Below are 25,427 nucleotides of genomic sequence, written 5' to 3' on the forward strand. Positions count from 1 at the left end.
CCATTTCAAAGACAGAATAGCTTTAAAATACAATTTTGATTTGCCAAAGAGATCTACATTCATATTTCCAGGTGATAAGGTCCCTCCAAACTCTGAAAGCCTATCAATGTCCCAGCTGACCCCATCTCCTCCCTCCCTCTCTAAAGCCTCCTGTAGAAGTCCCAGACTCCTGACAGCCCTATGGCACAGGAATGACAGAGCCATTTTAGAGTATGACTCACTGTCCCACCTGCTGACTACTCCTCTAGCTGAGGAACCATAGGATAAAGGGGCACAAAGTGAAGTCACTCACCTAACCAGAGTCTAGAGGCAAAATCTAAATGTTCTCAGAGGACACATTTTTTAAAGAAAGCATTTTAGGGCTGCTTTTATCACTGGGTGACATCTTTGATAAATTATCCCCTCAGTGGTCAGTGAGAGAAGCCAATACTCAGTTTGCCAGGGTTGTAGATTCCATCCTGGTTCACTTTCTCTTCTAGAGCCTGTTTTATCTCTCCAACACCCAGATACTGAGCAGTTGTCAGTAGCAGAGGCACTCCAGAGCTGCAATATAAATGATGATTATTATATTATCAAATAACATTGCCAAGCCTGGCTGGCTCCCTACAACAGTGATGGTAGAGGTGAGCTACAAGATTCAGTATTGATAAACTGTATATTGTCTTCTGGAACCATCATTCGGCCTGACAGCCACTCTCCAAGCCTCCCACCATTAGCAGCAAAGAAGCAGGAGAGACTACTTAGTGGTGGCCCTTGGGGGATGGGGAGGCTATGCAGGAGAAAAAACAGAGAAGGCCAGGAAACCTTGAGGAAGATGAAAAGTCCTCAGCATCCACCACTTCTACATCCCCCCCTGCAACCTGAACCAGCCTACTCCAACCTTTCAACCCAGATATGCTCCGCACCTAGGGCCGCTGCACTAGCTGTCCTCTGTGCCTGGTATGCATGTCCCTGGATAACTGGGTGGCAAGCTCCCTGTCCTCCACCTGCTTGTTGCTCACTGAGGCCTAGCCTGACAACTCTATTTTTCTTTTTTTTTTTTTTTTTTTTGAGAAAGAGTTTCGCTCTTATTGCCTAGGCTGGAGTGCAATGGCACGATCTCAACTCACCACAACCTCCACCTCCCCGGTTCAAGCGATTCTCCCACCTCAGCCTCCCCAGCAGCTGGGATTACAGGCATGAGCCACCATGCCTGGCTAATTTTGTATTTTTAGTAGAGATGGGGTTTCTCCATGTTGGTCAGGCTGGTCTCGAACTGCCGACCTCAGGTGATCCACCCGCCTCGGCCTCCCAAAGTGCTGGAATTACAGGCGTAAGCCACCGCACCCGGCCCTGACAACTCTACTGTAGCTTACACCCAACCCAACCCCTTTACCCTCCTCTATGTTTTCCTTTTTCCAAGCATTTATTACCTTCTAACATACTACATAATTTAGCTATTATGTTTATTGTTTATTTCTATTTCTCACCTCTGGTATGTAACCTCCACAAGGGTAGGGATCTTTGCTTTATTCACGGATATATCCCAAGCACCAATAATGGTGCCTGAAATAAAGGAGGTGCTCAATAAATATTTGCTGAATGAACGAAGCTAAGTATAGAATGGTACATGTTTTGGTCAGATCCATCTGATTAATTCCATCATTAAGGCTGAGCACAGGGAGAAATGGGTCATTTCAGTGTTCTCTACCTACTGGCAATATGGCTGGTAAACACTCTACATCCTCCTCTGTCTCCACCACAGCCTCAAGAACATGCCAATCAGGAAAACCTGGATGTTTCAGTGGGATGTTTTCTGGAACTCCAAGCACCTTCCCAACTTGCACTCAGTGGGGTTGCTTAGTCCTCCTCCACAGACTTCAGTCCCCTATTCCAGGCTATCCCAGATTAAATACAAACTTCTAGAGCCATGGTTCTCCAACTTGAGTAAGCATAAGAATAACTTGATAAGCTTGCTGACAATGCTTATTCCCAGACCACGTTTCACAGACTCTGATTCACTAGGGCAGAGGAAGGACCCAGAAATATTCATTCTAATAACTCTCCCCATCCACAAGGTATTTGTAGTAACAAGTATTGTTTGGGAATAGGGAAGAGTGGGTCACTCAGATATAATACAGCTAGGCCAGATCCCAAGACTAGGGGTTGAAAAGGAGCCCTGGGTCTCCTCTGCTTCTACTAGGTTAAGGTCATGTCACCTGGAGATCTCCAAAGGCCAACTGTATTTCCTTCAACAATAACAATAACAAGCAGTGTTTACTCAGCACTTCCCTTATATCAGGTGCTATATTAACTCATCTAATACAGCTCTGTGAAATAGGGTCTATTATTACACCTATTAACTGAGGCAAGGAGAAGTTAACTAGTGAGAGGAACAGCTGAGATTCTAACCAGGCAGACTGGGCTCCAGAGCCCACTCTTTTTAAAAAAATTTTACTTATTTAATTGACAAATAAAAATTGTTATATTTATTGTGTATAACATGATGTTTTAAAATATGTATACATTGTGGAATGGCTCAGTTGAGCTAATTAACACATGTATTACTTCATATACTTACCATTTTTTGTGGTAAAAATGTGGTAAAAAACATTATATCTTTTTTTTGAGATGGAGTCTTGCTCTGTTGCCCAGGCTGGAATGCAATGGCACCATCTTGGCTCACTACAACCTCCGCCTCCCGGATTCAAGTGATTCTCCTGCCTCAGCCTCCAAGTAGCTGGGATTACAGGCGCACACCACCACACTCGGCTAATTTTTTTGTATTTTTAGTAGAGACAGGGTTTCACCACTTTGGCCAGGCCCATCTTGAACTCCTGACCTCAGGTAATCTGCCTGCCTTGGCCTCCCAAAGTGCTGGAATTACAGGCGTGAGCCACCGCACCCAGCCTTGATTTTCAATACACTACATTGTTATAAACTATAGTCATCATTTTGTACAATAGATCTCTTGAACTTATTCCAAAAACTAAATTCTTGATTTTACCCCTAAACCTACTCCCTTCACAGTCTTTCTTAAGTAAATGCAGAGCCCACTGTTTTAACTACATTGCAAACTCACTGACTCTGGGCCTATAGATGGCCAGTTAGTTGCTCCAAGTGACAGATCCAAGACTAGGTCTAAGTCTCCTAAATTCCAGGACAGTGGTGGGACATCAGTCTCCCACCATAGAATCAACAGCAGAAATGAATTTTATAAAGTCAGTAGTGTCCACATATCCCCTCAGGGAAATTTTAAGCTCTCTAGGTAAGATGGTTCCCTAGTATCCTATTCTAGAAGCTCTGAACCTGGAATACTTCTAGTCCATGCGATCTCACATTTATATATTTCACTATCATTCAACATAAAACTAATAAGTACCTACTTAATGCCAGGAACTGTGCTAGGCCTGCAAAAGAGCAATGGTGAGCACAAGAAACTACAAGTAGATTACTGCTGTACAGCAAAAAGTATAAGGCAAAGGGCCAGACACTGTGGCTCATGCCTATTAATCTCAGCACTTCAGGAGACCAAGGCGGGAGGATTGCTTGAGGCCATGAGTTTAAGACCAGCCTGCACAACATAGTAAGACCCTGTCTTTACGAAATAAAAAAATAAGCCAGGCATGATGACATGCACCTGTAGTCCTGACTACTCAGGAGCCTGAGGCAGGATTGCTTGGGCCCAGGATTTCTGAGGCTGCAGTGAGCTATGATTGCACCACCACACTCCTGTCTGAGCAACAGAGTGAGATCCTGTCTCTTAAAAAAAAAAAAACAAAAGTATAAGGCAAAGATGTGCAGAAGACAGGTCAGAAAGGGCTTTCTGTGTATGCTACATTTAGAAATTTAAATGTCATTCTGAAGGCTATTAAGAGCAATTGAAGGATTTTAAGCAGGGGAGTAATGGTAAGATTTTTTTTCTTTTTTCTTTTTTTTTTGAGACGGAGTCTTGCTCTGGCGCCCCAGGTTGGAGTGCAGTGGTGTGATCTCATCTCACTGCAACCTCCGCCTCCTGGGTTCAAGCGATTCTCCTGCCTCAGCCTCTTGAGTAGCTGGGACTACAGGTGCACACCACCATGCCCGGCTAATTTTTGTATTTTTTAGTAGAGACAGTATTTCACCATATTGGTGAGGCTGGTCTTGAACTCCTGACCTTAGGTGATCCACCTGCCTTAGCCTCCCAAAGTGCTGGGATTACAGTAATGGTAAGATTTATGCTTCAGATAGATTACTTTGGTGGCTAATTGAAGAACAGATTTGAATAGGAATAATACCAGAGGCAGGGGTAAGAGGAGGTTGTGGCTGGTTCAGGTTAGAGGTAATTAGAAACTAAACAAAAACATGGGTAATAGGTAATAGAAAGTAATATTAGCTTTCCTTAACTGATGGTATATAGGGACAAGTGGAGGAAAAAATCCAGAGTGATGCTCAGACTATGTGCTTAGGTGACCAGGAAGATACTGGAACCACCAGCTGGAAAGTGACTAAAAGAAGTAAATGTTGGGAGCTAAGCTATGATGACACAAAGGCATAAGAATGATACAAAAGACTTTGGGGACTCGGGGGAAAGGGTGGGAGAGGTGTGAGTGCTAAAAGACTACACACACAATGGCTACAGTGTACACTGCTCAGGTGATAGGTGCACCAAACTCTCAGAAATCACCACTAAAGAACTTATTCATGTAACCAAATACCACCTGTTTCCTAAAAACCTATTGAAATTTTAAAAAATTTAATCAAAAATTTCTGCTCTGCCAAAAAAAAGTGTGTGTGTTTGTGTACACATACAGATACACACACACACACATATATATATCAAGAGAATGAGAACACAAGGAACACACTGGGAGAGAATATTTGCAAATGACATGTCTGATAAAAGTCTATTATCCAAAACATACAAAGAACATGTAAAACTCAATGATAAGAAAACAACCCAATTTAAAAATAGGCCAAAGATATGAACAGATATCTTACCAAATAAGATACACAGATGGCAGGCTGGGCGCAGTGGCTCATGTCTGTAATCCCAGCACTTTGGGAGGCTGAGGCAGGTGGATCACCTGAGGTCAAGAGTTCAAGACCAGCCTGACCAATATGGTGAAACCCTGTCTCTATTAAAAATACAAAAAATTAGCCGGGCATGTGGCAGGTGCCTGTAATCCCAGCTACTCAGGAGGCTGAGGCAGGAGAATTGCTTGAACCAGGGAGGCGGAGGTTGCAGTGAGCCGAGATCGTGCCATTGCACTCCAGCCTGGGCAACAAGAGCGAAACTCCATCTCAAAAAAAAAAAAAAAAAAAAAAAAGATACACAGATGGCAAGTAAGTATATAAATAAAAGTTCAACATATATGTCATTAGAGAATTCGAAATAAAAATAACAATGAGATACTACTACATATCATTAGAATGGCTAAAAACAAAATACAGTATCAACTGCTGTTGAGGATGCAGAGTAACAGGAACGCTCATTCAATGCTGATGGGAATGTAAAGTGATACAGCCAGTTTGGAAGACAGTTCAGCAGTTTCTTTAAAAAATGAACTTTTTTTTTTTTTTTTTTTTTTTTTTTAAGATGGAGTCTCACTCTGGCGCCCAGGCTCGAGTGCAGTGGTGCGATCTTGGCTCACTTCAACCTCTGTCTCCCGGGTTCAAGCAATTCTCCTGCCTCAGCCTCCCGAGTAGGTGGGACTACAGGCACCTGCCACCATGCCCAGCCAATTTTGTATTTTTCAGAGACGGGGTTTCACTGTGTTAGCCAGGACGGCCTCGAACTCCTTACCTCGTGATCCGCCCATCTTGGCCTCCCAAAGTGCTGAGATTACAGGCGTGAGCCACCGTGCCCCACCAAACATACTTTTACCATACAATTCAGCAACTATGCTCCTTGGTATTTACCCAAAAAAGTTAAAAACTTATAAGCACACAAAAAACTGAAAATGGATATTTATAGAAGATTTATTCACAATTGCCAAAACTTGGAAGCAACCAAGATATACTTCAGTAAGTGACTAGATAAACAAACTGTGGTACATGGAATACTATTTAGTGCTAAAAATAAATGAGGTATCAAGCCATAAAAAGACATGGGGGAAACTTAAATGCATATCATTAAGTGAAAAATGCCATTCTGAAAAGGCTATGCATACTGTATGATTCCAAACAAATGACATTCTGGAAAAGGCAGAATTATGGAGATAGTAAAAAGATCAGTGGTTGCTAGGGGTCAGTGGGATGGGAGGGATGAAGAGACAGAGCACAGAGGACTTTTAAGTCAGTGAAAGTATTCTGTATGATACTATAATGGTGAATACATGTCGGTATACATTTGACAAAATTCATAGACTGTACAACATGAAGAGCAAATCCTACTGTAAACCATGGACTTTAGGTGATGATGGGTTAACATAGGTTTGTCAGTTGTAACAAAAGTACACTGTGAGGCTGGGCATGGTGGCTTACACCTGTAATCCCAGCACTTTAGGAGGCTGAGGTGGGAGGATTATTTGAGCTCAGGAGACCAGCCTGGGCAATCTAGTGAGACCCCATCTCTTAAAAAAAAAAAAAAAAAAACAACAACAAAACCCCCAAATGTACCACTGAGGCGTGAGGATGTTGATAATGGGAGAGGTTGTACATGTGTGGACACAGGGGTTACAAGGGACATAGGAACTCTTTAATTTTCAGTCAATTTTTCTGTGAACCAAAAATTTCTCTAAAAAAATAAAGTTTATTTAAGAAAAAAAAAGAAGTAAATGTGGCAGAGAAATGATGTAGTGGCTTTAGAAATGTTAAGCTAAGGCTGGGCACGATGGCTCACACTTGTAATCCCAACATTTTGGGAGGCTGAGGTTAGAGGATTGCTTGAGGCCAGGAGTTCAAGACTAGCAATAGGCAACAGAGTGAGACGCTGTCTCCACAAAAAATGAAAGAAAGAAAAAAAAAAAAGAAAAGAAAAGAAAGAAAGAAAGCGAGCCAGAACAATCAGACAAGAGAAAGGAATAAAGGGCATCCAAATCAGTAAAGAGGAAGTTAAACTGTCACTGTTCACTGATGATATGATTGTATACTTAGAAAATCCTAAAGACTCATCCAAAAAGCTCCTAGATCTGATAAATGAATTCAGTAAAGTTTCAGGATACAAAATCAATGTACACAAATCAGTAGTACTGCTATACACCAAGAGTGACCAAGCTAAGAATCAAATCAAGAACTCAGCCCCTTTTACAATAGCTGCAAAAAATAAAATACTTAGGAATATACCTAACCAAGGAGGTGAAAGACCTCTCCAAGGAAAACTACAAAATGCTGCTGAAAGAAATCATAGGTGACACAAACACGTGGAAACATATCCCATGCTCATGGATGAGTAGAATCAATATTGTGAAAATGACCATACTGCCAAAAGCAATCTAAAAATTCAATGCAATTCCCATCAAAATGCCATCATCAGCTGGGCATGGTGGTTCACACCCGTAATCTCAGCACTTCGGGAGGCCAAGGTGGATGGATCACTTAATGCCAGGAGCTCCAGGTCAGCCTGGCCAATATGGTGAAACCCCATCTCTACTAAAAAGAAAATACAAAAATTAGCCGGGTATGGTGGCACATGCCTGTAATCCCAGCTGCTCGAGAGGTTGAGGCATGAAAATTGCTTGAGTCTGGGAGGCAGAGGTTGCAGTGAGCCAAGATCACGCCATTGCACTCTAGCCTGGGCAACAGAGTGAAACTCCGTCTCAAAAAGAAAAACAAAAAAAGGCCAGGCATGGTGTCTCACGCCTGTAATCCCAGCACTTTGGGAGGCCAAGGCAGGCAGATCACCTGAGGTCAGGAGTACAAGACCAGCCTGACCAACATGGTGAAACCCTGTCTCTACTAAAAATACAAAATTAGCCAGGCATGGTGGCGGGTGCCTGTAATCCCAGCTACTCAGGAGGCTGAGGCAGGAGAATCACTTGAACCCAGGAGGTGGAGGTTGCAGTGAGCTGAGATTGTGCCATTGCACTCCAGCCTGGGTGACAGAGCAAGACTCAGTCTCAACAAAAAAAAAGAAAAAAAGAAAGAAAAACAAAAAAACAAAATACCATAATCATTCTTCACAGAACTAGAAAAAACAATCCTAAAACTCATATGGAACCAAAAACAAGCATCCACAGCCAAAGCAAGACAAAGCAAAGAGAACAAATCTGGAGGCATCACATTCCTGACCTCAAACTGTACAAGGCTATAGTCACCAAAACAACACGGTACTGGTACAAAAGTAAGCACACAGACCAATGGAACAGAATAGAGAATGCAGAAATAAAGCCAAATACTTACAGCCAACTGATCTTCAACAAAGCAAACAAAAACATAAAGTGGGGCCAGGCGCGGTGGCTCACGCCTGTAATCCCAGCACTTTGGGAGGCTGAGGCGGGTGGATCACAAGGTCAGGAGTTCAAGACCAGCCTGGCCAAGATGGTGAAACCCCGTCTCTACTAAAAATACAAAAAAATTAGCTGGACGTGGTGGTGGGCGCCTGTAATCCCAGCCACTCAGGAGGCTGAGGCAGAGAACTGCTTGAATCTGGGAGGCAGAGGTTGCAGTGAGCTGAGATCGCGCCACTGCATTCCAGCCTGGGCGACAGAGTGAGACTCGTCTCAAAACAAAAACAAAAACATAAAGTGGGGAAAAGACACCCCTTTTCAACAAATGCTGCGGGGATACTTGGCAAGGCACACGTAGAAGAATGAAACCAGATCCTCATCTTTCACCTTTATAAAATTCAACTCAAGATGGATCAAAGACCTAAATCTAAGACCTAAAACCACGCAAATGTTAGAAGATAACATCAGAAACAATTCCAGACATTGGCTTAGGCGAAGAGTTCATGACCAAGAACCCAAAAGCAAATGCAACAAAAACAAAGATAAATAGATGGGACTTAATTAAACTAAAAATGTTCTGCACAGCAAAAGAAATAATCAGCAGAGTAAACAGACAACCCACAGAGTGGGAGAAAATTTTTGCAAACCATGCATCGACAAAGAACTAATATCCAGAATCTACAAGGAACTCAAAACAAATCAACAAGAAAAAAACAAATAATCCCATTAAAAAGTGGGCTAAGGACATGAACAGATAATTCCCAAAAGAAGATCTACAAATTACCAAACATACGAAAAAATGCTCAACATCACTAATTATCAAGAAAATGCAAATCAAAACCACAATGTGATACCACCTTATTCCTGCAACAATGGCCATAATTTAAAAAATCAAAATATAATAGATGTTGGTGTGGATGCAGTAAAAAGGAAACATTTTTACACTGCTGGTGGGAATGTGAACTAGTACAACCACTATGGGAAACAGTGTGGAGATTCCTTAAAGAATTAAAAGTAGAACTACCATTTGATCCAGCAATCCCACTATTGGGTATCTACCCAAAGGAAAAGAAGTAATTATATGAAAAAGACACTTGCACATGCATGTTTATAGCAGCACAATTCGCAATTGCAGAAATACAGAACCAGGCCAAATGCCCATCAATCAATCAATGAGTGGACAAAGAAAATGTGGTGCATATATACCATGGAATACTACTCAGCCATAAAAAGGAACCAAATAATGGCATTTGCAGCAACCTGGATGGAGTTGGAGACCATTATTCTAAGTGAAGTAACTCAGGAATGGAAAACTAAACATTGTATATGCTCACTTATAAGTGGGAGCTAAACTATAAGGAATCAAAGATATAAGAATGATACAATGAGCCTTGGGGACTTGAGGGGAAGTGTTGCGGGGGTTGAGTGATAAAAGACTACACATTGGTTGCAGTGTACACTGCTTGGTGATGGGTGCACCAAAATCTCAGACATCACCACTAAAGAACTTAATCATGTAACCAAACACCACCTGTTCCCCAAAAACTATTGAAATACAAAAAAAATTAAACTAAAGTTTGTTTAGATCATCCAGGTGAAAGTACCCATCAAATAATGAATACAGGAGTTAGAAGCTGAAGATAGAGACTTAGGAATTATTAGGAAATTGATGTAGTTGAAACCATGGGAGTGAATGACATGACCCAGTGAGAAAATGCTGCATGAGAAACAGAGAAGAGGACAGACTCTTAAGATGTCTAAGGGGTGAGAGAAGGCTCTGAAGCCAAAGAGACCAAGAAGGAACAGGGAGATGCAAAGACCAATGGGAGTGTACATCACAGAAACCAAGGAAGAAGAGTTTCAAGAAGAAAAGTTCAACAGGTCAAATGGTGAGGTCCACTGGGTTTGGGCAAAGCCAAAGATCTTGTGGCCATGCTAATCTGTCCCATTCAGGCTATTGCCATAGAACACTGCTTAGGACTGTTTTGTTTGATGATTCCCATTTTAACACCACTGAGTGAGAAAAACTATTTTATTTATTTCTTTATTTTATTTATTTATTTTTTTTTGAGACAGTCTTGCTCTGTCGCCCAGGCTGGAGTGTAGTGGCACGATCTCCGCTCACTGCAAGCTCCGCCTCCCAGGTTCACGCCATTCTCCTGCCTCAGCCTCCCGAGTAGCTGGGACTACAGGCGCCCGCCACCACGCCCGGCTAATTTTTTGCATTTTTAGTAGAGATGGGGTTTCCCCATGTTAGGCAGGATGGTCTCAATCTCCCGACCTCGTGATCCACCCGCCTCGGCCTCCCAAAGTGCTAGGATTACAGGCGTGAGCCACTGCACCCAGCCAAGAAAAACTATTTATATTCTCATGCTGAAGCTCAGCAAAGAAGCATGCCAGTACAGCAACAGCAGTATTCCAAGGGGGCAGCTAGGCAGCATCCTGAGGACCAAGATCCACATCTGAGAAAGGAGCTCTTGTAATAAATCTGGAACCCTGGAAAATTTTTTCACACTCTAAGGAAAAATCTCCAAAAGCCTCAGTTTCCTCATCTGTAAGATGGTTGCAAAATGCCCCGGTGACTGTAAAGATTAAATGAGCTAGTTTTCCTAAGAAAAACCCCTTATCCTGTGGTTGGCATTTAGGAGTCACCCAATAAATGCTAACACATGTTCATATCCTTCTTTCCTTTATAAGTTTTAAAAACTTTTACTTATTTTTATTTTTATTTTTTTTGAGACAGAGTCTCGCTCTGTCGCCCAGGCTGGAGTGCAGTGGTGCAATCTCGGCTCACTGCAAGCTCCGCCTCCTGTGTTCACGCCATTCTCCTGCCTCAGCCTCCCGAGTAGCTGGGACTACAGGCACGCACCACCATGCCTGGCTAATTTTTGTATTTTTAGTAGAGACGGGGTTTCACTATGTTGGCCAGGCTGGTCTTGAACTCCTATCCTCAGGTGATCCACCCACCTAGGCCTCCCAAACTGTTGGGGATTACAGGCGTGAGCCACCACACCTGGCCAAGCATTAAAAACTTTAAACCTGTCAGGGCACGGTGGCTCACGCCTGTAATCTCAGCACTTTGGGAGGCCACAGCAGGTGGATCACATGAGGTCAGGAGTTCGAGACTAGCCTGACCAACATGGAGAAACCCCCGTCACTACTAAAAATACAAAATTAGCCAGGCATGGTGGCACATGCCTGTAATCCCAGCTACCAGGGAGGGTGAGGCAGGAGAATTGCTTGAACCTGGGAGGCGGAGGTTGCGGTGAGCCGAGATCGCGCCATTGCACTCCAACCTGGGCAACAAGAGTGAAACTCCAACTCAAAAAAAAAAAAAAAAAAAAAAATTTAAACCTAAGATCTCATGTGATCAAACTAGAGAGATCGCAACCTAGGAAGAAATAGTGAAACCCAACTTCAGAGAAGTTAAGTGCCTTACCAAAGGCCACACAGATAATTAGCTGCAGAGCCAAGATTGGAATGCAGAGCTAAGTCTTTTGTTTATTTGTTTGTTTGTTTTTAGACGGAGTTTCGCTCTTGTTGCCCAAGCTGGAGTGCAATGGCCCGATCTCGGCTCACCGCAACCTCCACCTCCAAGGTTCAAAAAATTCTCCTGCCTCAGCCTCCCGAGTAGCTGAGATTACAGGCATGCACCACTATGCCGGCTAATTTTGTATTTTTAGTAGAGATGGGGTTTCTCCATGTTGAGGCTGGTCTCGAACTCCTGACCTCAGGTGATCCACCTGCCTCAGCCTCCCAAAGTGCTGGGGTTACAGGCGTGAGCCACCGTGCCCAGCCCTGTTTGTTTGTTTTGAGACAGGGTCTCACTCTGTCACCCAAGCTGGTGTGCAGTGGCACAGTCATGACTTACTGCAGCCTCGACCTCCCAGGCTCAGGGGATCCTCCCACCTCCGCTTCCTGAGTAGCTAGGACTATAGGCGTGCACTACCACACCCAGCTAATTTTCGTATTTTTTTTTTTAGAGACAGGGTTTTGCCATGTTGCCCAGGCTGGTCTCAAACTCCTAGGCTCAGGCAATCCACCCACCTCAGCCTCCCAAAGTGCTGGGATTACAGGTGTGAGTTACTGCACCGAGGCCAGAGCTGCTAAGTCTCAGTCCAGGGTTTTGTCATCTATAGCACATAAATGTCCCAAATCTTTTTGTGAGTAAAACCGTTTTCACTAATCATTAAATTTTGCATAAATCTGAGGGGTTTTTTTTTGGTTTTTTTTTTTTTTGGAGATGGAGTCTCACTCTATTGCCCAGGCTGGAGTGCAGTGGTATGATCTGAGCTCACTGCAACCTCCATCTCCTGGGTTCAAGCCATTCTCCTGCCTCAACCTCCTCAGCAGCTGGGACTACAGCCATGCGCCACCATGCCCGGCTAATTTTTTTTATTTTTAGTAGAGACGGGGTTTCACTATGTTGGCCAGACTGATCTCAAACTCCTGACCTCAAGTGATCCGCCCACCTCGGCCTCCCAAAGTGGTGGGATTACAAGTGTGAGCCACCATAAATCTGAATTTTTAATATAGTAACCGCATTAGTAACTGGACCAATCTACAAGGAATTCACTCTAGGGAACCTGAGCCCTCTGAATCCTCTTGGCTTTCCCCAACAGGACAGTGCCTGTGACAAGCTCAGGAACAAAGGAACACAATAGTCCTATTTCCCAGATTTCTTCTTCCGAATATTATTTACTACCAGTTTTATCCTTGACCTTGAAGCCAAACCCAGCTAAACAGACTACCAAGATCCTTCCACTTGGCAGGATCCCTTTTTAGCCACAAGGCAAGACCCAAGATGCATAATGTCCAAGGCTCACTCTAGCCACGACATTCCTCTGCTCTTGAAATGCCAGCAGAAATTGTACCATAAGGCAATGTTCAGTAGATAAGCCATCTCTAAGTATATGTAGTATGTTAGATGTTGAAAATGCCACAGAGAAAAATAAAGCAGGGAAGGGGGACAGGGGTTTGTATAGAGGGAAAGATAGGGCCATTTTAAATAGAGCAGTCATAGAGAAGGGGACATTTGAGTAAAGATCATTCTCTGAAACAAAGACAAGATCAGCTCAAAATATAACCTTTGTAGGTCTCAGTTACTTCATCTGCAAGGCAGGGATACTTCAGGACCTACCTGGACGCAGGAGACTTAATGCCTCCGAGGAAAGTGTTTTTGTGGTTAAGAGCACATTCTACTTTAAGCTTTGCTTTGGAAATTTCCTGTTCTATGTATCAACACAGAGTGGATATCACTTTCTCTTTAAAGATGAGGCAACTGAAAGGCTGACTCCCTCAAACTTACCCTGTTGGTAAGTAGCAGAGGTGAGAGTAGAACCCAGGTCTTCTGACTCATAATCCAGGGCACTTTTCTCTATAACACATGGCCTGGACTGAAGCTACAGGCAGCTCACATCTCATAAGGTGACAAGGGTTTCCCAATGGCATGCATCAGACTAATGATGGCATTCTGCATTTACTTCAATATCTCCCTCCAAGGATCTTAAAGCACTATATAATTTTAAGAGCTAAGGGAGTTTTATTTTGTCAAGTGATGCAAAACTATTTCACCAAGGCCCTCAGAAATGGCTTACTTTTCATTGTCAGACCTTAGTCAATCAATTAATATTTATCAAGGGCTTTGCTAAGTATCTAGCTCCAAGTAAGGAGCTATAGAGTACCTATTTTTTAAGAAAAGAGAGAGATGTAATTATGAGTATCCCAATTCCTGCAATTAAGTTGTTTTAATAGTAGTTACTGAATCACTTAATTCTTCCTCCTTTTTAATCCCTTTAAGCTTTGCCTTGAAACTTCATCATGGGCTCTTGGGATCAGGAAAGAAGTTTTATATGTCCAATTCTTATACCCTCTTTGCACATAGGAGGTACTAAATCAACTTATAGATTATGATCCAGCTCTAGGTAAGAGAACTGGGACTTGAACCTAGGTCTTATTATTCCCAGTTAGGGTTCTTGCCACTTTACCATACCAGACTGCACGTGAAGAGTATTCCTAACCCCAGGTGTGACCCAATGATGTTATCAAGGTTTCTGCTCCAATAAACTCTCCTCAAAAGAGGGGAATGCATCTACCATCATACCAGGTTTCCATACGACCCTGAGTCTGCAGACAGCTAAAGTACAGCCCCAGCCCCAATACCATAGTCCTGGACCAAGGCCCCCAAATCTCTCTGCCATGTCTTATGGATCCACTCCATTGATCTTACATAGTACTTTAAACAGACAGTCCACTCCAGAGCATACCCTATATTGTAATGACCATTCAAACACGCCCATCTCTCTTCCAAATTATGAACTCCTCTGTGAGAGGGCTCTTGTCTTAGCCCAGCACCTAGCACAGTGCCTAATACAAAAAGCAGCACTCAGAGTTATTGAGTGCCTAGCAAATGCTACCTGTTGCAGATATCATGCTGCCCAAATTATCTATGCCTAGAGTCATTTCCTTAGAATCCTCTGTAGACAGATGTGCTACTCTTACCTAAGTTACAGCATGACATCACCTGGGAAGGATACCATGAGCAATCAAACTCATTAGCAGCACTTAGCTAACATCACTATTCACTGTCTCCTAACAGAAAATAAGGCCCTTTGGGAATGGAAGTAGGAAAAGATAAAATAGGGCAAGAAAAGCAGGTAACGGTCCAGAGCTCAAGGTACCACAGTGAAGACAGCAGCCGTGGTAGTTAGCATAAGACACGACAGTCCCCTGAAGTTAGCTCTAAAAGGAGAGTGGGTAAGTGTTGCCAATTTAATCCATCCAGGACAATCTCTGTACAGAATTTAGCAATATGGGAGCCAGTGATTCCCAAAGACACTTGCATACTTTTGCTGAGGCAAGATTCTCAGCCTTGGACCTTCCAGTTTCACATCCTCCTCCCTTCTTCCCTCTGCAAAATGCAGAAAAAATATCCCAAAGGCCAACCAGCTATTTTCCTCTCTCAGCAGCTCCTGGTTAGGAGGAAACAAGAGTTGACCAATAGGATACCAGCGCAAATCAGCCTCATCCATTTGGAAGTCCCAGCCAACCAGAGCCTGTGAGCACAGTAGGAAAAAAGGGGGAGGGGGAGTGGAAGAGCTCAAAGTACATTCCTCACTGCTTAATGCCAGAGATGGATCCAAGATGACTGGTTTACTGCCAGCAAGGCCTTCTGATAAGCCAATCAATTAAATCTCCCCTACTGAGTATTTCTTCCTATCTTGTACCTCCGTGGGGTTCCCATCCCAATTATCTCCCTATACACAAAGACAGACAAAGAAGGATGAGGATGTGCACATGTGGGATGGGGGCGGTGGCAGCAGCACGTTTTTGCTTTTTTTCTTTTTAAACTAAAGAATAAATGAAAGAAGCCTGTATTGTAGTGTGGTAAAAAGGAAACTGGACGAAAAGTCAAGATATCTAGATTCTGGGCCTGCCTCTGCTACTCACAAGGTCTGTGACCTCAAGCTGGCTACTTCACTTCTCTGAACCAGTTTCCTCATCCAAATGAAGGTGCTGGCCCATCTGATAACCAAATGAGTACCTTCTACATACTAGGCACTTTGGGAAATGCTTTATATTTATTTCTATTTCTCATAAAAATCCTATGAAGTGGCCAGGCGCGGTACCTCACACCTGTAATCCCAGCACTTTGGGAGGCCAAGGCAGGCAGATCACCTGAGGTCAAGGAGTTCAAGACCAGTCTGGCCACCACAGCGAAACCCTGTCTCGACTAAAAGTACAAAAATTAGCTGGGCATGGTGGTGTGCACCTATAATCCCAGCTACTCGGGGGGCTAAGGCAGGAGAATTGCTTGAACCCAGGAGGCAGAGGTTGCAGTGAGCCAAGATTGTGCCATTGCACTCCAGCCTGGGTGACAGTGAGAATCCATCTCAAAAAAACAAACAAAACAATCCTATGAAGTAGTTATTATCTTTATTTTGCAAATGAAGAAACTGGGGCTCAGAGAGGGTAGGCAACTTGCCAAAAGCTATGCAGCTAGGATGTGGTTGAGTTTCAAGGTCAGTTTTTTCAGATTCCAAACCCCATTAAGCCATATGCCATTGTAAATGACCTCCAAATTCCCTCTCAGCTCTAATGCTCTGGAGTTTCTTAAATGATCCCTCAATGTCAGTTTTTCTTCATTGATCTGTTCATAGCATCAAGATCTAGAAGCTAAATAGCCCAACTTGAACTTTTTATGGCCACAGCGGCAAACATTTCCAATTATTCAAGGATCCTAAATCCCTGGTGCTGGAAGAGGCCTCTTCCTCCCTCCCTCCACACATTTATTCCTCCATTACTCACACAGGAGGAAAGTCAAAAAAGGCCTTCAAGAATAGAAGCCTTCCTGAATGTATCTATCCCCTTTTTTTTTTCTGTAATAACTACTAAGGCAACTGAAGTTGTTAAAGTAGCAAACAATATTCATTACTTCTCATTTATTTTTAGTTATTGTTTATTTGTTCCTGTGTGTAATCCAAAAGTCAGTAGGGCTTGAAGGTGACTGTACCCCTTTTCATTAGGGCAGGCCCATTTTCACTGTGCACTAGCCAATGCTGCCCTATAATCAAGAGGCCCCTTGCTGAACTGATGAGCACACACAAGCACTCTGATCCCACCCTTTAGTGGCTTCTGTTCAAAGGCAGCCTGACTCTCACATTCCAAACAGATCACAAATAGGGCAAAACAATATTTACCAAACAAATAAAGTGTTAAAACAGAAAATAAGCAATGTGTTAAAGTGTTATATAATTCCTCACCCCCACCAGTGCTGATAGGTAGTTAAGAGAAATCATTTTGACTCTAAGCAGTTATACCTAAACCATTCCAGGCATAATAGTGACTAAAAAAGGGAAATGCAGACAGGCACAAGGATGTTCAGAAAACACATAAAATGTAGACACTTGACTCAAAAAGAAAAAAAAAGACTATGTATCTCAGAGAACAGGTGCAGACAGAGGTCAGAAATAATAGGGGAAAAGTTACCCTAGAGTTTAATCAAAAGAGATCTGTCAATATTTGGCTTTTTCTGCAAGAGACCATCCAGTAGAAGCAATTAACATAAAGCAAATTCAGGTGAGGAGCAACCATTTGTCCCATGCTAGCAAGGGAAATGGTACTCTCATAGACTTCCACTAGCAGTATATTAGAGTACCATTTCCCTTGCTAGCATGGTTTAGCGTTTTTGGACGGAACTTCCATCTCCACTAACATTTAAAACTTCTCTCCAGCAATTCTACTTCTATGCATTTATGACAAAATATTTCAACATTCTTTCTAATAGTACTGCTTATAATAATTCCCACCATTAGGGAAATAGTTACATGAACTGGAGACATTAGTTCCTTAGAATAACATTACCTTTTTTTTTTTTTTTTTTTTTGAGACAATTTTGTTCTTGTTGCCCAGGCTGGAGTGCAATGGTGCAATCTCGGCTCACCGCAACCTCCGCCTCCCAGGTTCAAGCAATTCTCCTGCCTCAGCCTCCCGAGTAGCTAGGATTACAGGCATGCGCTACCATGCCCAGCTAATTTTGTATTTTTAATAGAGACAGGGTTTCTCCATGTTGGTCAAGCTGGTCTCAAACTTCTGACCTCAGGTGATCTGTCTGCCTCAGCCTCCCAAAGTGCTGTAATTACAGGAATAAGCCACGACACCCGGCCAATATTATATCTTCAGGTAGAAATATTTTCAAGGTATATTATTAAGAGTAAGTATGGTATAACCCTCTGTACAGTGTGCTTCCAGTTATCTAAAAATAAAATAACAACTTCAAAACACTCACAAAACCATGTAATACTCTTCTACGTAAATAAACGCACAGAAGGGGATCCAGAAAGATATACACTAATTTGATAACAGTGGTTACAAGAATTTGGGGGTGACGATGAAAGGGGTATTCTCTTATCTATATTATTAATCTCATGGTTGGGGGAAGGGAATGAGGGAGGATGAATATTAGCCTACAGTAAGAGGCATGAGTTCAGATCTTCACTCTGCCACTTACTAGTCCCACAATTACTGGCAAGCTGCTTAATCTCCCCAAAGCCTCTAGAATTACCTAGCTGGCTCATGGGGTGCTATGAAGTTTAAGTGAGAATGTATACAGCACTTTCCACAGAGCTCACCACAAATAAGCACTCAACAGATGGTAGCCATTATTTGTATTATTATTAATAAATTCAGTACAAAAAACTGGATCCCTGAGATCATTTCAAAGAGAATCTTTATGACACTTGATTATGGCTTTTTATATTAACCATCACTCTTTTTAAAATTATGAATTCTGTGAGTTTCAGTCATTAAATTTTAGAGCTGGAAAGGATCCTACAAGTTCATCTAACCTAGTGGTTCCCAAATTTGGCTACGCAGTAGAATTAGCTAGAAAGCTTTGGGAGTGGGGGGATATTCCAATGCTTCATTTCAGACTGAATTAGAACTTCCGGGAGGGAGGATCAAAATAATCTCTATTTTTTTTTTGTACAGATCTTCAGTATCTTCACATGTACTCATACATGAATAGAACACCTTTATGGAGGGGAAACAAGGGGCAAAAGTGGAAGAAAATTTCATTGCATTCCCTTTCATAGTGTTTAAATTTTTTACCTATTCAAAAAATAAGTCCTTAAAAAATGTAAATAATAATAAGTTTCCCAGGTGAATCTAACACAATCTACAGACTAGAATGAGGGTCTTTATGCTTTGTGCCAGAAATTCCTCTTCAGAAAACTACAGACTTATGTATAAAGATGTGAATGTCACCATAAAAGGAAGAAAACCTAACTAAACAACAAAAACCTGGAAACATTCTAAATGTCTAACAAATAAGAAATGGTTTTACAAATTTTGGTATATCCATGATGGAATATTACATGTTCATTAAGCATGTTTTTGTTTTTGTTTTAGACAGGAGCTTGCTCTATAGCCCAGGCTGGAGTGCAGTAGTGCAATCACGACTCACTGCAGCCTTGACCTCCTGGGCTTAAGCGATCCTCCCACCTCAGCCTCCCAAGTACCTGGGACTAGAGGCACAAGCCACCATGCCTGGCTAATTTTTCGTATTTTTTTTTTGTAGAAATGGGGTCTCCCTATGTTGCCAGGCTGGTATTGAACTCCTGGGCTCAAGCAATCCTCCTGCCTCAGCCTTCCAAAGTGCTGGGATTACAGGCGTGAGCCACCGTGCTAACCCAAGTATGTTTTGAATATGATTTTTTAATAGTATAGGAAAAGATGACACAATGTTAAGGAACAAAACAATATAAATGTGTATAAATTGCCTAATCATAATTTTGGAGTAGGAAGATGGGGGGAAATATCTACGAAAAAGTGAAAGGAACTATAGTACATACAAACACAGGCCTGTGCCCTTTTCTCTTCACTCTCCACTGCCTTTCTTCAGGCCTGCCCCTATTTAGGAACTGCCCCTATTTAGCCACCCAGGCTGGCTTCAACTCCCATTTAGGAACCTAAGCAATTTATCCTATTCAGTTACCTTTCTTGTTCATCACATAATTATATCTTACTCACCATCATACTTTTTGCAACTTTTAAAAAATAAGAGCTCCCTTCAGAGGACAAATACTTGCCACAACTAGGAATGTCACAGACTCTAAAGCAACGATTCCACCTTGATAAATGGTTATATATTAATCAACAAATTTACTGAACAGCTGCTAACATGTAAGACTTTAAGCTAGTGCATTTGGACCTCACTCTGAAGCCCTGTGTTTCTTCCATCAAAAAGACCCCCATCTCTGGGGTCAGATAAGACACATATATGTAAGAATGAATAAGTAACAATATATAAAAAAGGAGCACAGGCAACAAGTGCTACAGGAGTTCATATTTATATGTTCATATGTATATGCAGAACGGCAGAACGAGTTACCGCACTTTGCTTTTTGTTTTTTTTTTGAGACGGAGTCTCGCTCTGTTGCCCAGGCTGGAGTGCAGTGGCGCAATCTTGGCTTACTGCAACCTCTGCCTCTTGGGTTCACGCCATTCTCCTGCCTCAGCCTCCTGAGTAGCTGGGACTACAGGCGCCCGCCACTAGGCCCGGCTAATTTGTTGTATTTTTAGTAGAGATGGGGTTTCACCGCGTTAGCCAGGATGGTCTCGATCTCCTGACCTGATGATCCGCCCGCCTCGGCCTCCCAAAGTGCTGGGATTATAGGCATGAGCCACCGCACCCAGCACTTTGTTGAGTTTTTTAAGGCAGGGTCTCACTCTGTCACCCAGGCTGGAGTGCAGTGGCATGAACCACAGCTCACTGCAGCCTCGAACCTCCTGAGCTCAAGCGATCCTCCAACCTCAGCCTCACAAGTAGCTAAGATCACAGGTGCATGCCACTATACCTGGCTAATTTTTTTTTTAAATTTTTTACAGAGAGAGGGTCTCCTTATGTTGCCCAGGCTGGTCTCAAACTCCTAAGCTCAAGCAATCCTAACACCCTACCCTCCCAAAAGTGTTGAAATTACAGGTGTGAGCCACCATGCCCGGCCAAGTTACCACACTTCACTGTGTACATCCTTTCCCCACCGCACTAAACTGGAATATATACACCCCTCAGATATAGCAGTTCTACCTCATTCCTTATTTTTGTATCTAACCCTAATGCTTAATGTGTCTGACAGAGATAGTAGGTGTTTAATATGCAAACATTTTTGAGTTAATCGATTATTATAGCAGGAATAATGGTGGTGGGCAATGCCATCTAATTAAATGAATGGTGGTAAGAGGGATATAAGATAGTACTTGCCCCTGACGCATTTCAGACTGAAAAAGGTTGGGTTAAGGGCCATCAGAAGGATCTGCTAACTTGCTGGATACCTTCCAGACATCACTTATTGGTGGGGAAGCAGGGGAGGCAAGGGAGAGTTTAGATCTGTACTAAGCATAGTTTTCTTTACCTTTCAGAGGAAAAAAGCAATGACAAGCAAGCTTTCCCTACTTTTTTTCAGGCTAGGCCACCTCACAGTGGAGTCCTCTGTGCCGGCCATACTCTTGTCAATCCACACCCTCCCATCCCCCCTTCTTCTGGCCCCATACAGAACTCGTCATTCTCCTGTCTGTCAACCCCTCAGCCAAGAAGAGAATTCATGCTAGCCATCAGACAGCCATCTGAAGTCCTAGCTAGGAATCAGTGCCCTAAACCTCCCAGAGAAGCAATGATCTAATTTAAAGTGAAGGTTCATCCCTAAAAAGTTGATAGGACCATAGAGAGCAACGTCAAAGTTCACCCTGGATGCAATGAGAAAAGAGAACTGAGGATGAATCCTGAATTTCCCCATCCTGGATTTTCTTGGTGCTCCAGGACACAGTACACACTACAGGATCAGTATTTATCTAGAAAAAAATCTTCAAAGTGCATCACCTCCCCTGGCTTTGGGCAAACTTTAACCATTCTGAGCAGATAAGAATTTACCTTCTAGAGTTCCTTTAGTAAAGTGTCCCACTGCCTTGAAATAAGGAAGTTCTCCTTCATTTCTAACCTAAATTACTCCTGTTAAAATTGAAATTTATTTCTTTAGAAGACATTCAAGGCAGCAAATTAGCATCCTGTGTCATTATTTCTCAGGTTATTCATGCACACTAATGCTTGAGACTCACGGCTCTACTTCCTAACCGTTAGAGGCTTCAGGTTTCATTTCTCCAGTGCTAATAATTCTAATTTTTTCTTTTTTAATAGGTTCCATGATTTCCCTTCTCCATCTCTTTAATACCTATCTCAGGTTTCTTTCCACCCTTAGATTGTTCTTTCCACCTCAACCTTTATTCCTCTTCCCCTACCTTCCCATCCCTAAATATCCTCTCTTAAATGGACAAAAGCCTTGTTTCAGCACCCCCCATTTTTCTGACCTGGCATTCTTCCCTGTAGGAATGTTAATTAGCATGTGGGATTTAATTAATTCAGCACCTAATTAAAAATGAGAGAGGAAGAGGGGGAGAGGAGGAGGGCGGGACAGACAGCGCCCGCTACAGTGCAGAAGGCACCGCAGATGGTTCTGGGTTGGCTGGCATCATGCCACCGCCCTCCAAACCCCCTTCTGCCCGCCCCCCCCCCCCAACCAACAGCATGCACAGTGAGGGGGGAGGGACAAAAGTGAGGGGGATAGGCTGGCAGAGTCTCTAGACAGGCTCATTCAGTCCTGCCGCTGCTTTGTGCTGGGGAGAGACAGAAAGCGAAAACAAGAGAAAGGGAGGGAGAGACATGGACATACCCACACTCAGGAGCCAAAGAATGGGACATCTGAACCGAATAATTCCTCTCCTCTTCAACACTGGAAGAAGCCAAGAGAGCTTGTTCATCCCAAGAGAGTCAGCATCTTGGGGTTCCCTGGCTCTTAAGGATCACTGAGGACAAGATGGGAAAACATAGCACTGATCTTCTGGAGAAAAGGGATAGCTTACTTTGGCAACCAGGGACCTACTCTGCTGCCATTCTTCCCACAGCATGCTGTTTGCTCAGCAAGAGCAGGCGATGAGGAAGATAGCTATTCAAAATGAAAGATGGGGGGAGTGGGCATGGATGGGCAACAGGGAGCAAACGGACAAGAAGGAGATTTAAAGGAAGGGTATCCATGAGAGAAAGGGAGAAGTGAGGGAAAGCAAAGAAGAAATAAATGATGGAGGAGAAGGAAGAGGAGGAAGTTAGGGGCACAGCGATGCTTTGTTTGCCAAGATGGATAAAGAGGGATGGAATGTCTATGCAGAGGACTCCACATACTGATCCCACACAGCCTAGGCCAGGCAGAGGGCAATGGCAGCATTGCAGGCAGAATGCAGGAGCAGATCTTTCTGAGGGGCAACCAAGCTGCCGGAGACAGGGAACCCATCCCACAAGATCTTCCTAAAAACTGGATATTTCTACCAAACCAGGAATTTATCAAAAGCAATGGAGAAAATCTTCCAAATGAACAGAAAAGGAGGCTAGAATGACAGGAAACTGCAAAATCTGATTCCAGGAGCTCCAGCGGGGAGATGGGTGAGGAATGGGATTTGCAGCAGTACCTAGTGGCTCTCTAGGAGTGTCCCCTGATACTCTCAGGGGAAATGTGTCCAGTAGGGGATTGATGTGAGGATATGAGGGCTGAGAAAGACAGAAAAGGTTTGGTTTCAGAAAGCACCCCTTTGGTGGGACGCATCTAGGAAGCTTTGTGGCTTGAAGCCTCGGGGGGACTACATAAGGAGGGTAAGAAGGAAGTCTGCCATCAGTGGCAGATTACATAAGACTTGACTGAAGGAAACTAAGAAGGAGGGTGTGAAGCCAGATGAAGGTTTTCTGGTGTTAACAGCCACAGAGCTGAATGCAGTACAGAGAAGGGTCATTGTAACTAAGAGACAGGGTTTTCCTGGCTAGGAATTCTGATTTGATCTCTTTACCACCTAGGGCTTCCTGTAAGAGTCAGCAGTGAGTAAATCAAAATTGGGAGAGAGGAAGTAGAAACTCAGGGGCTTTCTGTTCTCCAGAGCCCACCCGTGGGGCTAAACCCAAGGCTGGGAAATGAAACAAAGCACTTCTCAGGGTAAGGTACCATTGGCTCAGTCAAAGTGGTACATACAAATGCTTTCTAAGCCTATTTTCTATTCTAAGCTTTAACTAACAATAAAAATTATAAGAAAATGTATTAATATAGTCACAATGGTAGTTTTACAATAGAGAGAAATGATGTAAGATTTAGAGTTATCAGCACTAGTGGAAGGGGGTGGTCCATAGAACTTTTTGTTATTTAAGTGATCCTGGGACTGAAGAGTTTGCTGCGGAAGATCAGCACAGAGAGAATGGAGCGTCCAGAGTTCCAGCATCTACCACCAAGTGCCATCCAGCCCCAAGGTATTTAGCAGAAGGGGTATACTAGCCAGCAGTAAGGTCAAATTAAATCTGGAATGGGAATTCATTCCCTGCCTTGGTACTCTGGAGGCCCCTGTAGTAGGCTAGCCTGTGTAAGGCCTGCGTAAATGCTAATACCATCCCAGCAAGCTAGATTCCTCAACCAGCCAGCCAAGCCCACATGCCCTGGCTGTCTTGCTGCTGATGCTGTCTCAGCATCAGGCCAACCAAGGCCAGCTTTTGACACAAAACCTGGCCACGTTGCTGCCTTCAAGGCTGCCAGTGGCTCTGGGGATGAATTGGAGACATTGGTTTCTAAGGGGTAGTAAAGGAAAAGTCAGACCTGGATGTGAGAGAAAACAAATTCTAATACCAGCTCTGCTAATGACTTATTTGAATAGGCTTAGATAAATCATTTCCCCCTATAGGGCCTTCAAGCAAAAGAAAACAAAAATCAAACAATTTTAGCCACAGCAATGTAAGTATCTAGAAAAAAAAATAGTCAAAACTCAATTTACTGCTCTCCCCAAGGATGCTAAAGCAGCTAAGTCTCTACCATTCACTGCAACAAATATTTATTGGATCTTGCTTTTTAAAAGAGGGACCTAAACAGAGATCACTGTCTACATTACATGAAACCATGACCCTAACTACAGTCCCCTGAATAGAGCAAGAAAGATCTCTAAGAAAGGAAACAGGAAAATCAGCTGAGGAAATGAAGAGGCCACCGGCCTCTGCCTCCACCAACACATGTATGCACCTTAGGAAGGCAGGAGAGGTAGGCAAGAAGACAGGGCTCCACAGGCACTTCCATGGCTCAGACAGTAAGGTGAGGGGTTGGTGTTCTAGTCCCTGCTTTTCACCGTGGCTCTGGCAAACTCTGCCTCTCCCCATAGTCCAGGAGTCAGTCTTGACTCACACATGCTGAGGAAATGGAAGCCAGCCATTCTAGGACTGCCACTTAAGCTAAGGAAGATCTCCTCCCACCAGGGAATCAAGGAAAGAGGTCCATATTATGGCCTATTCCTAGGATATACAGAAGTCAGACTCAGCACTACCATCCAGGGAGTAACTGGATGCTACTAATTCATAAAGAATAGTCCAGTAAGAGAAAAATTAGCCATCCTAGAAATTGGATAACTTTACAATAAAAAACACTGCTGAATTAGCTGGTTGTGGGGTACTGGTCTCACAACGAAAGGTCTCCAAAATAAAGTTAAGAAGCGAGATGAGGCAAGAGCTAACAG

At 43.1% G+C, this 25,427-nt stretch overlaps 1 long non-coding RNA gene across 1 annotated transcript; it reads right to left on the reverse strand.

Moving 5' to 3' along the window:
• LOC134757118 (uncharacterized) lies at positions 1 to 24,346 on the reverse strand. The gene is made up of 2 exons (XR_010130741.1): positions 22,571 to 24,346; positions 1 to 543 (listed from the first exon to the last, which is right to left on the reverse strand). It is a non-coding gene; the product is annotated as an uncharacterized lncRNA (long non-coding RNA).
• Positions 24,347 to 25,427: the final 1,081 nt, after the last annotated feature.

This window comes from Gorilla gorilla, chromosome 15 (assembly GCF_029281585.2).
Source record: "Gorilla gorilla gorilla isolate KB3781 chromosome 15, NHGRI_mGorGor1-v2.1_pri, whole genome shotgun sequence".
In the NCBI taxonomy this organism is placed as follows: domain Eukaryota; kingdom Metazoa; phylum Chordata; class Mammalia; order Primates; family Hominidae; genus Gorilla; species Gorilla gorilla.